We start from the raw sequence: 13,352 nt of genomic DNA, 5'->3' as shown, positions 1-13,352 counted from the left end.
AGCCATCGAAGTAGATGAATCGCCTCCGTAGTAGTCCTGCCTGGCATAAAGCCAAATTGGTTTTCTGAAACCCTAGTAATCTGTCTCAACATAGCCTCTAGCACCCTTTCCCATAGCTTCATGGTATGACTGAGTAGTTTAATACCTCTGTAGTTACCACAACGTTGGGGATTTCCTTTATTCTTATAGATTGGTATCACCGTAGACTCTCTCCACTCCTCTGGCATCTTGGCAGTCTCTAAAATAATATTGAATATATTGGTCAACCACTTAACTCCATCTTCTCCTAGGACCAACCACACAATGATAGGAATTTGATTTGGACTGACAGCTTTGTCCCTCCCCATCTTTCTAAGAGCCATTTTGACTTCCTCAATCCCAATCCTACTTGTAGGACAGTATTAGCCATAGTATAATGGTCGGCTGACCCATCAACTGTACTATCTCTACAGGGAGAGGCACCGTCATTAAATAAGCCAAAGAAGTAACTACCCCAAACCCTCCTAATATCATGATCTTTCACTAAAAGAACAGCATTGTTGTCCTTAATAAACCTAATGCTACCTAGATCCTTTTTCCGATCATATTGTGGCCATAATGTTAGATGATATCGACCAAGTTGCTATTATTATCATTATAGTAAATTACTTATTTGTGCATTCGCTTATTCTTGTAATTTTATTTTGATAATCTAACAATAATTTTTAAAAACATCATATCTAACGTTACATTTTGTTACTGTTTTGATCATCTGTTGTTTGATTTGACTGTTGACTTAACAAAATTGGTGATGTGACATAATATAATAAATTTTTCTCTTAAAACTTATACATTCTATCAAATTGATTATAATTCAAAATGATCCAATAAATCTCCAATATTTAAATTTAGTCCTTAAAATGATTGTTCGTGCAATTAAATGCTTAATTGAATTCTGATTTCGACAAAACTTGAAACATGACTAATTCATATTTATTAAGATTAAATGGAATAATTAATTCTATAAATTTATGTTAATATCACGAATGTGTTATGAAATGTTGATTTTACACATATATGCTTAATTTGGTTATTGTCGTAACAACTTTTAGGGCCGAGCTTGACGATGTTTTATGAAAATGTTTGTAAAAATATGAGAGTCATCACCAATCATTTATAAGGTGAGATTGGAACACCAAAAATTGAGTAATTTTAATAAATCATTTTATTTTATTAAAATAATGATATTTTGGTCTGTGAAAACAAAAATCAAGTTTGCGAGTCAATTACGGGTGCTGAATGATTAGCACTCCCAAAGCGTCCAAAAATTGATACCTGGTCGATTACCATTTGTTTTAAAGTTGAAATTTTGAGTTTGAAATTTTATTTAATCTACGATCCACTATGTATGAAAATTTAAAATGAGTATCAATTTATTAGGACTAATAACAATTACCCTCAAGCATAAGCAGAAGTTTCATTATTAATCCTAATAAATAAACATTATCTTATTAATTTCAAAATCATGATGCATGATTTTGAAAAGGATGTTGATTTATTTCGAGAATTAATAACGATCACTCCGAGTAAAAGCGAAAGATACATTATTAACCCCCTAAAACAAATGAACATTGCTTTATTTTGAAATCAAAATGTGCAGTCAAACAAATTATTATTAAATCTAATTATACTAGGTGAGTTACTTAAGACTTCCCTCTAACTAGAGTGTCAAATTATGAATTTTAAATAACTTAAAAGGGCTAAACCTAAAATGTTGGCTTTAATATTAAAATCTAACAAATTTTACAAATTTCATTGAATTGAATAATCCATTTGGAACCCCAAGAAATAATAGAGACCATTTTGAATATTCACCTAAATTAAAGGACTAAAGTAAAATGAAAACTAAGATGAAGGATCTAATATTAAAACCTAACCACATTTAACAATTTATTGAATCGAATAATCAATTTGGAACCCCAAGCTATGACAGGGACCATTTTGAATATTCACCTAAATTAAGGAACTACATATGAAATTAATCTAAAGTGGAGGCTCTAATATTAAAACCTAATAAAAAATTTAACCATTTTATTGAATTGAATAATCAAAATGGAACCTCAGGCATAAATCGAGGACCAAATTAAAAATTCACCTAAATTAAGTGACTAAAGGTGAAATTAAATCTAACGTAAAGACTTTAATATTAAACTTAACTAATTTTATCAATTTATTGAATCATATAATTAAAGTGGAACCTTAGGCATAAAGACGAGGACCAAATTAAAAATTCACCTAAATTAAATGGACTAAGGTGAAATTAAACCTAAGGTGAATGCTATAATATTACACTTAACCAATTTTAATAATTTATTGAATCTGATAATTAATTTGGAACCTCGGGCTAAGGCAAGGACCAACTTAAATATCCTCAAAAATTTAGGGATTAAAATTAATAAACCCTTATTTAAAGGCTTAATCTAAAAGCTATGTAATCAAATTAGCACTAAATTAAGACTACAAATTAAAAAGAAGAAGAAATATATTAAAACATAAAAAGGACTACATTAAAACAATTTAAAATATATAGCTGAAATTAAAATACATCAACTAAGAGGACTAAAATAAAAGAAAACAGAGATTAAGGCTTAAAATATAGAATGTAGAAAATTAAAGGACTAAAGTTAAAAACCTAGAAATTAAATGACAAAAATTAGAACTACTGAAAATTGAAGTGTTGAAATTTGAATATTGGAAATGTAAAATTTCATAAATTTAAAGCTAGAAGATTCATTTTTAATATTTTTACCCATACCATAAATAACACGGGTTGTACCCCGGGACTGGTCACTGTGAGGTCGTAAATCGATTTGTGCAATAATTAAAAAGGTAATGGTTAGAATTACAATTTTACTCGGACCACAAATAACATAGATCGTACCCCAGGATGGGCCACCGTAAGGTCGAATGATTATTTTGTAATATATTAATAGGCTAGTGATCATAAGTGAAAATTAGTAAAAATCAATACATTAGATTTAAAATAAAACAAAGAAATAGAGAAATAGAGACTAAAGTGTAAAAAATGACAAAACTATGAGGACTAAAACATGATTTACCCTTAAAACCTAGGTATATGTCCTGACTTTTACCCTTAAACCATGATCAACCCTAACATATCTTGATAAGACCAGATAAAGATATCATTGAACTCTTAAAGCAAATCTACCAATTTTTGTCTTGTCTCAAGTGAAAGAGTAGTGTCGATCTTTACTTAACTTCTATCTTCTTCAATTCCCAAATTCACAACCTCAATTGTCCTCATTTTCCACTAGCTTTAATAATTCGATAGAAACATCACATTCTACCTCATTTTCACACACATTAACTTCTTCTAAATACATAGACCGCTCAAAAATTATCTTAGGATTAAATTAAAAAACATTCATAATATTAACATTGAAACACCTATAAAGAAAATTTAAATTAAATATATATTCGGTAAGAGAAACTAATATTTATGAAAATAATGAAAGAATAAAAAATATAAAAAAGTAAAGAATAATTGTTATTTGAGAAATGAAAGAAAGTGTCTTTTATTATAAAATAAGTGAAGTTAACATAGTTATCCTTACAAAAAAATCCCTTAGTTCTTGTGGGAAAAAGCACAAGGGTTGGTTCTGGGTATTACTCTGAATTAAGCCTAAAAAACTACAATGAGATCCTCTACAGTCTATTTGTTGATCTCTTCACAAGGGAAGCAAGGGTGGATCTCAGCCAAAAACTTTACAGTTCTATTTTCCTCGTTACCATGTTGATGAACATTCCTTCTATAGCTTTATGAAACATCTCATGGTATTCCATCTCCTTTTCTGCTCTAATTATATTAATTAAATGTTGTGCCACCTTTCTACCCCTCCAGACTTGAAAGTGTTCTTCAAATAAGGAAAAAATACTCCCAATGAATAATCTCTGCTATTAATCTGGCTTATCATGTTTCTCTCATATATTTTAGTTCTTTGTTTTGTTGTTGAAAGTTGAACTTAAATCCGAGTCCAAAGTGGTATTTCTTCATTATGAAAGACGTGGGACATGATTATTTACAAACGTTTTCCAAAACCTTTTCCTATTTTGACATCTCTACCCAAAGTCTCTCGCACGATCATTTTAGCGTAGCTAGAAAACCATCGGAGTGGAATTTTTCTTCCTTCGGCAATTAAAGTTGTATTGATGAATTCCAAGGCTCAGAAAAAACACTCTAAGGTGTATATATTTTTCTTGATATACAGAGCATCAATTGTCACAAAGGCAATGATATCTTCATTGGCCCTAAGACTAATCAATTGTCTATCAATAACAAACTTTAACTTCTGGTGCAAGGAAAATGAAACTACCCCTGCAAATGGATATACGGCCTCTCGAGAAGACAATTATAGGTAGGGTTAATGTCTATCAACACAAACTCTACATTGTAAACAATAGGTCCAATCAACAGTGACACATAAATCATTCCCTGTACATCCCTTTGAGTTCCATCATAAGCTCTAACTATATTTTGATAAGCCTTCATGTGTGAGCTATCCACGAAAAATTTGCAGGGTTGCTATTAGCTTCACATTCAATGCATATCTATTATGAATATAGACACCCTGAAGGGTGTGGCCATTACAGTGCGTAGTGATGTTTAGAGCTTTTACAAATATCATTCCTCCATCCAAGATCTCGTCATCAGTAAAAGTAATATAATTGTCTACAACTATGTGCCCACATTCTAATCTAGTTTGTTTACAAATATATCGTCAGACACACATGTCCAAGTTAACACTTTTAGTAGGGTATTACGACGTACTTTCGAATTCATCAATAAATCTAATATTAAAATTTGTGCTTGTTGTTTATGGAGAGGTGATAGGTACGGTACAAGGTTAATTATGTAATTATGTACCAGGTTTTTTTATTATAAATAGAGATGTAACCTAAACCTATGAGAAAATTAAAATAAAACTTCTAGCGCCGCCTAGGCACCGAGGACGTAAGCACATTACTGAACCTCGTTAAAATTCTTGTGTTCTTTTATTTTCTTTTTTCGATTCTTCAACAAGAAGCTCGAAGACACTATACTCACTATGCTTTAAGAACTTTAGGAACTCTTGTTCTTAGGCTTCAGTTACTAGTTCAATGATTTTTAAGGTGGTTTGTCTCTAAATATCTTTTTTGGAACTACTATAACTTTTTCTTTTTGTTTACTTTCTCGACTTCCTTTTAAGGTTTTAGGAGAATAACATCTCATTTCTTGTAAAGTGACCTATTTCACTCACCACCTTAACTGTTGGTTTTCCCTCTACTATTATTTTCATCTCTTCTTTTACCTTCACACTTTCAGTTGACCCTGACCCTTTTTGTATTGATATATTAGCAACATAGCTCTAAGGAACCTTTTATGTATTCTTAAATAGAAATGATAATGGAATGTAATCATGATCTTTAAAGCTACTGCTATTAGATTCCCTGCTTTTGGTCTCACAGTGTTGATTACAAGCTTGGTTAATCTGTATGAGGGTTTGTAGCTTTCTAACGTACAAAAATCAAATTATTTTCTTCCTTAATCCTTTTTTTAAAAAAACTCTATTCCTTTATTACTCATCATGATTTGAATTTAGATAATGAATTTGGGGTAAAATTGAACCTCGTGGCCTTCTTGATGAAACTCACAATAGACTCCGTACTCACTAAGATTTACCTTCGAATATTGTCTGGTTAAACTTGCTTTAGACAATTGCCTGAATAGCCAACTTATTGGATATTTGATTTATCAATCTTTACTCTCTTACTATTGTCTTCATGGATTGTGTTCATCCCATGACTTCTATGATTCGAGAATGGGTGAGTTGTCACATCCGATGAGTTAAAAGTCCAAATTCCCAATGTTTATCAAATTATACACAACCTTTTTACAGGCTAAGCAATTCTCAATAGAATGTCCTGCAATCTCAACATGGTAGTCACGATGTGCGTTTGCATCATACCAACGAGGATACAAAGGTTAGAGAAGATTCATATGACATGATCGCACCACAGTGCTCCCCAAGGAGATATGCTTGGTCAGATGAAGCTCATTTCCAACAACTCTTAAATTTGGGCCATAAGTTCTTTCAGCATTGTCGGTGCCATAAGGTAGGGAAAAATGAACACTGGAGCTAACCCTAGTAAAACCTCTATCCTGAATTCCAATTCCCGATCTGGTGACAACCTTGGCAATTCTTTTGGAAATACATTTAGAAAATTATGTACGATACAAATATCCTTAAGTTGGGGACTCAGAACCCTTGAGTCGATCATGTAGGCCAAGAATGGGTCACAACCTTGACTAATTAACCTCTAAGTAGTCAACGAATAAATCATATAAGAAGTATACTCGAATCTCTTACCCAACATCACCACTTTGGTCCCATCTAAATTTCTTAATTTAAGTTACCTCGCTATACACTTCAGACTTGTATCATGATCAATTAGCCAATATATTCCCAGAATAATGTCAATCTCTCTCAAGGGTAGTTCCATCATATGGGCTAAGAAGGTTTCACCTCAAACAACTACGAGGCAAAAAAAATAAATTTTGTCTACCAAGAAATCAAAACCTAAATGGCTTGAGACTCGAACTCCTACCTTTAAATTTTTAGCAGTGATAACCCTCTCATGAGAAAGGCCCCTATAGATATATGAATGAGTAGATCCCAGATCCACTAATGTTGTAAGTAGAAAGAAAAATAGTATTAAGATACTTAAAGTCACATCGGTAGCGTCGCAATCCTCTTAAGCCCTCACGACTTACTACCTCAAAGCCATCCTCGATGCGGGTCTAGTTACGAATCTAGTAGTACCTTAACTGTGCTTACCGAAATTAGAACCCATCACCTCTCAAGGACTCTATACCCTTCTGAATAAATGGGGCCGACCTCTGAGTCAACGCTGGTGCAACGCTCTAAGCTGCATGACAATGTTAGATGAAGTGGTAAAGAGAGCTACAAACAAAAATAAGCTTTCGACACCCGATAAAACTCTCCTGGATGTTTGTTTCCACAATACTAATGTATGGGGTGATCCATACCTCCTATCAGTACACTAGTTCTCGCTACTAATGCCGAAGAAAAATGCCTTTTACTAGAATCGAACCTACTCCTCTGATTAGAACTCTGACTTGGTCTTTGAGATAGTGCAACGAGGGACATCCACGATACCTAGGAGTCCTTGGCCCTATTAGTCGAAGTATATTGGGTTCTCACCAGCTCTGAGGCCATCTGATTTTACCCCGTTGAACTTCTTATCAGTTAAACTCTCATATTTTGGACCCTCTCAACCGCCTTATCATGGCGGGTAAGCTTAGTGAATATCCTCAGTGGGTCGGATACCAAATGGGTGGGGATATCTATATGTAGGCCTTCCTTAAATATCCTTTACGTCAATTACTCGATGTCCAAAAGCTCTAGTGCATAGTGACTCAAATGGCAAAAATCCCTCTAATATTCAAATACTGATATTTCGTCAATAATCAGCTGGGTAAACTACATCATCAAATCATCCATATGAGCCTCTCCAATATACTTATATCAAGAACTCACACAAAGTACTCACAGGTGGGATGCTCTGACTCCAAGGCTAACTCCATGATCTCCCACCAATTTATAGCATCAACCTTCAGTAGGGAGATGATGCACTCCAACTTACCCTCGGAGGTGAGATGTAGTTGTTGAAAGGTGCAAAAGGTCTCTATAAGCCATTACTTAAAGGTGATGGGATCGTTTTCCCAAGAACCTATGAATTTCTTCATCTTGTACCGACCAAGCCTCTTTATCAGAGACTCTTACAGTGATGCCATAGGTGGGGATGTCAATACGAGTGGGGTAGGTGGAATAGTAGAGGCTCTAGGAATAACACGCTCAATTTTGCTAAAATCTAGGGTCAGATCCCTAAACAATGTCACTTTTTTTACGCCTATGTCTACCGAAATCCTGTACTCCTTAGAATCCAGAATAAACTCATCATCGACATCATCAACCAGGGAAACACGACTCTTGTCTCTACCCATATTACTACAAATAGAATCATCAACCATACTTTGAAATTTCAAAAGTAAGATGAGGTTATTATCTCCATTCTAGATATTCAAGTACTCTTGACACTCTAAAGGCACATACTAACTGACGCTTATTGACTCTAACCTTGAGTCCTAGGAAAGAATAAACTTGGCAGTCTTATACCATTAAATGTAACACCCTAATTCGATCTGATTCAAAGGTCGAAAGTCTAAAGCATTACATGGAACAACCAAAGTGGCTAACCCAAAAATTTTCTTTTAAAACAACACTTAAATCATCATCAAATCAAATTATAAATATAAAAATAGGTTTTAAACATACATTTATATCGTATACAAAATAGGTGCTCCAAATATTATATATCAAAATAGATAAGTTTATAAAAGTAGAGTTTACGAATTGAATACATTAAAAATACCTGAGACGTACATTAATCACTAAATCTCCACTGGAATCACGTGTTGGTGATAAGCTCCTCTACCCATCCTCATAAGAACCAATAGAGGGAAACATATTTCGAACGTTACGCTTACAAGCTTAGTGCCACACAAATAACTCTACTATACTATATACATTCATTACATGAATATGCGAACAAGTAGAGTCATGAACATACAAGTACATTAAAACACAAACATGGGTAGGCATCATGATGTAGTTGAAATATCACTTAGCATCTTGGGACTCACACCCCTTTATCCTACCCAAGGTTCCCTAGATAAGACTCGAGTCACTTAGAATATGAATCTTCATCTAGAAAGACATTTATTTCCTAGTATTTATGATGCCTATGGGGTCACATAAAATCGGAGCCTATGTCCTGTTAGTCTACTCCTCGGAGTACTTGGGATACCTATGGGGTCACATAGCATCGGATCCTATGTCCAACTATCATTTAAGTGCCTCAACATTGACTTAGACATATCCGGGTAATTCTTACAAATAAGTGATCATCGTAGCCATACAAGTAACTCGAGTGTCCTTGCTGTTTCCCAAGCATAACACAAAGGCTAACATTATGGTATCTCTCCTTGTAAGATTCTTAAGTTTTGTTATATTCATTGTTGTTCTCACTTGTAAGGTCAATAGAGAAATTTCGACGGTCCTAAACCCCTTGGTACCCACCCTTCGTACTAGTATCAAATTTAGCTACTAGAATTTAAGAAAGCTCTGTAGTATCAATACACTTATGTAGAGTTTCAGTACTTATCTATTAGGGTACCGATACCATCATGGGTATTGATACCAAATTTAGATTCCATGTTTAGAAAATAATTCAATATCGATACTCTTGCTTAAGGTATTGATACTTCTTTTTAATTGTTATCGGTACTCCCTGAGTACCGATACCAAATCTGGCTACTGGAACTTATAACATGGCGATGATATCGATACCCTATTCCATGATATCGATATCTAAAGAATATTATTGATATTATATGAACAGGGCATTGATAATACGTAGTCAAAACCCTTTGTTTTGATAGTTTGATGAATAATATCAATACTGTTCATCTAGTATCGATACTCAAACCTAGAAATACTATGTTTTTATGCAAATTTGTCACCCAAATCAACCCATAAGTCCCATTAAACATTATGTAAAGCTTATGTAAGTTAAAAAGGGCCATAATATGTCTTTTCTAAGCATCCAAATATATATTAAATCCAAAATCGTTTTCAAACCAAATATGCTCTTATATGCTATATGCATTCATGCAAGTCCAACAAACACATGGAATAATCTACAAATGATATAAAGGAGTTATAAGCGTGTTACCTTACTCCTTAGCTGCAACAAGAACACCCCAAGCTTACCCAATAACAAACTTCTCTTTACTCTTTCCTTTGGAGCATTCTCTCACTTCTTTACCTAATCAGAAGCAATAGAATGAGTTCCTAGCTCGATCCTAGACACTTAATAAGAATATAAATGTGATTCCTAGGATCTATAATTTAATTAAGAACATCTTAGAACCCTAAAGCTAAAAACCCTTCATAAACACCTATTCAAGTCTCCATGACTAAACCTTGAGTTTAAGAGCGCAAATGAAATCTCAAGAGATGGGGATTTCTCTTCTTACCATAAGATTTTCAGATTAAGAAAGCTAATGGCTAAAGCTCTCACATTTAGGTTTCAAAATTTGAAGGAAGGAAATATGAAGAAGGGTAGAAGACAAAGGGATAGAGAAAATGAGGAGAAGAAAGTCATATTTTGTTATTCTCTCACAAATGTGATGTCATCCATAATAAAAGAAAATTAGCCTTTGAATCAACAAAGGGGTTAATTACTTCACTAGTCCTTCTTATATTATCCCTAAATTAAAAATATATTTTCTATGGCTAAATAAGCTCTAATTCAAACCAAAACAAAGCCAACTTAGCCCCCAAATCTTCCAAATAAACACTTAGATTGTCTGAATTCACAAATTGCTAACCCAAAAATCAAAGTGTTATAAATTTTATTTGGATAATTATTTTCTTTTATTTTTTAAATTGGGTTTAATTTTGAACAAACAATTTTCCTATGAAAAAATAAAACAAACAAAATTATGTAATTATGTTTTAAAAAAATAAAAAATAAATAAAAAAATAAGAAATTTGAACCGAACTAAACTACATAATTCGATTCGGATAGTTTTTTTATTTTCTCGATTTCGTTGCTCAACCCTAATACCAACTCCTTTAAAATTCTATCATCAATGTTATACAAATCAAAAACAACGAAGAAGCTCCTAGACGAACATCCATCTAACCACAGTCTACGAGGGCATCCCAAAAAACAATAATATGTCCTCTTCTAGATGCTTCCACAATAGCACCTTAGCCAATATGTCTGGCCCTTAGTAAGGCCAAATAATTATGCGATCTTTAACACCCAAAGGAGGACTAAATCCGATCAAAAACTTCTCGATCTTGAAATCATTGGGACTATTCCCCTTTAGGCAATACCTAAAAACATCTCATGTTAAAATTATCTTCAAAATAACTAGATAACCACCATTTTCCAGGAACTCAAACTACTTATCCTTATCTTTATTTAACTGGGGGATACTTTATGTCGTCATTTTACAAGTTTGTCACACCCCAAAATCATTAGAATAATATTAATAATTTTAATTATTATTAGAGGGACAAAATAGCGAGATTTTGGAAGTTGAGATTTGTTTTGTGAACTTTCGATTAGTTCAGGGCCTTAAGCCATAATTCTCCCACCACCATTTTTTCTTACTTGAAAAATAAAATAATGTGTGGTTGTTAGGCGTTAAACTCGAGACCTTTGGAATGGTGATCCATGCCTCTACCACTAGGCTAGGTTATTATAACTATTTTTTTAATTCGAAATAGGTTTTATATCTGATTGGGATCATATTAGGTAGCAAAATAATTCTCCCCCTCAGAAACAAATTCAAAACCTAGAAACTTTTAAAACTTTCCATCGTTCGTCCCTCGCCGCTGTCTACCCTTCTTTGACTGCCTCGGTTATCCGTTCGCATCACCGCCCCCACCATCATACTTGTCGCCTCATCCTGGCTAAAGCCCCTTTAACCCCGTGTCATGAAATGCCATCGTTTGTCGAGAATTGACGTTCAAAATTTCATCGGAGACCTAAAATCAGCATCGCTATTTTCGTTATTTCCCACTAATTTCGACGTCTATTCACCTCACTGCCACCACCACTAGAATCCCCAAAGTTGCACGATCAAAACCCGACTAGGTTCTTCGCCTCATCATTGTTTTTTTGTTGTTCATCATGGTAAGCGTTTTTTGTTGTTTTTGGCTGGATTCAAGGTGTGTTTTGGGTTGGTAATTACAAGATGATGTTTTTGGAGTAGTCAGATCATCAAACTTAGCTTTGTCACTGTCGCAAGCGCCGCCTTGGCACGTGGGGTTCTTCACTGGCCTAATCTTTTGGAAAATTAGTCAACTCAAATCGAGTTAACTTAGACCAAACCAAGTAAACCATAACCGTTGGCCTTCTGAACTGTTGACTTGACCTTTGAACTAACCACTGACCGTTGATCGAACCGTTGACTTTGAATTTAACCAGCGTTGATCGTTGGCTTTGACCAAAAAGTCAGATTTTTTGAAAAGTCGTATTTTATGTTTTTCGATGTCCTGAGTCCGAATCTGATGTCTATTTTTCCAAATTGAAACCTAGTAAGTTGTTTTCAATATTTTATCTTCTAATTTGAATAGTTTTCTCGATTAATTTTCATTTCTGACGTAATTCATTTTGCATTGTATCTGAGACTTTTTGGGACGTCAAATTCAGTTCTAGGGACACCTAATGATATTGAATTGGCCGATCGATATGGCTTAAAAAATCTAGGTAATACTTTACTACCATAAGCATGCTTTATGGTACATGTTTGGTCTAGTATATCCCAATAAATATTCCTAAATTCGTACTTAATACAATATAAAGACAGTAAAATGAATGAGACACGATTGACTCGTGTAAGGAACTAAAAGACTAATAAGAAATAATTTCAAGTTTAATGATTAATTGGTAATTTGATTATTCTCAAAATCCTTAAAATTTCAATTATTCTCCTGGAAGGTTTTAATGTGGGAAATGATTGGTTAGAAAATTACGAAAATATCCTTATGATGTAGAAAGACAAGAATTGTGCCCAAAAGTGGAAATAATCCTGTAAAGCTATACTTGACCCGATTAAATTACTGAATTCACTTGTTAAGTGCTTGTTTTATTTAGAAACCTCCAGGTAACTGATTATGACCTCCGAGATGGAAAAGAAATTTTAAATCTTGAGTAAACATCAAAAGACAAATTTACTAAAAGTAATGCATATGATAAAATTTGGACGAAATGACTGAAATGCCCTTGGAATGAAAAAGGGACACGAATCTCCCCTGACATTGGAAATGACCTAAAAATTGATTATCGACTTGATAGAACTACGAAATCGTCCGTTAAATTCATGATGTGAATGGAAAATTTTTTGGTAATTGATTCATAGCCTTCGAGATTGCAATTTATTGGAATATTCTGATTTCATATTAATTATCTGAAAACCAATTTATTGGAAGTATTGTATGTATATAAACTATTTGAAATAGAAAAAATTCCCTTAGAACCCAAAATGACCTAGATTTAAGTGGATGTCATTAGATGAATTCTGGAAACATCAGTAAACCTAAGTGTTTTCGGCCTTCTTAAGGTTGAAACACAACCCAAGCAAGTCAGACATTATGGAATACTTATACAGTATAGAAATAAAATAAACACCATCGGAATACCTGATCGTCTCC

Source organism: Hibiscus syriacus, unplaced genomic scaffold, assembly GCF_006381635.1.
Source record: "Hibiscus syriacus cultivar Baekdansim isolate YM2019G1 unplaced genomic scaffold, ASM638163v2 tig00116965_pilon, whole genome shotgun sequence".
In the NCBI taxonomy this organism is placed as follows: Eukaryota; Viridiplantae; Streptophyta; class Magnoliopsida; order Malvales; family Malvaceae; genus Hibiscus; species Hibiscus syriacus.
The sequence above is the reverse complement of the archived record's forward strand: the minus strand, read 5'-3'. Positions refer to the sequence as shown.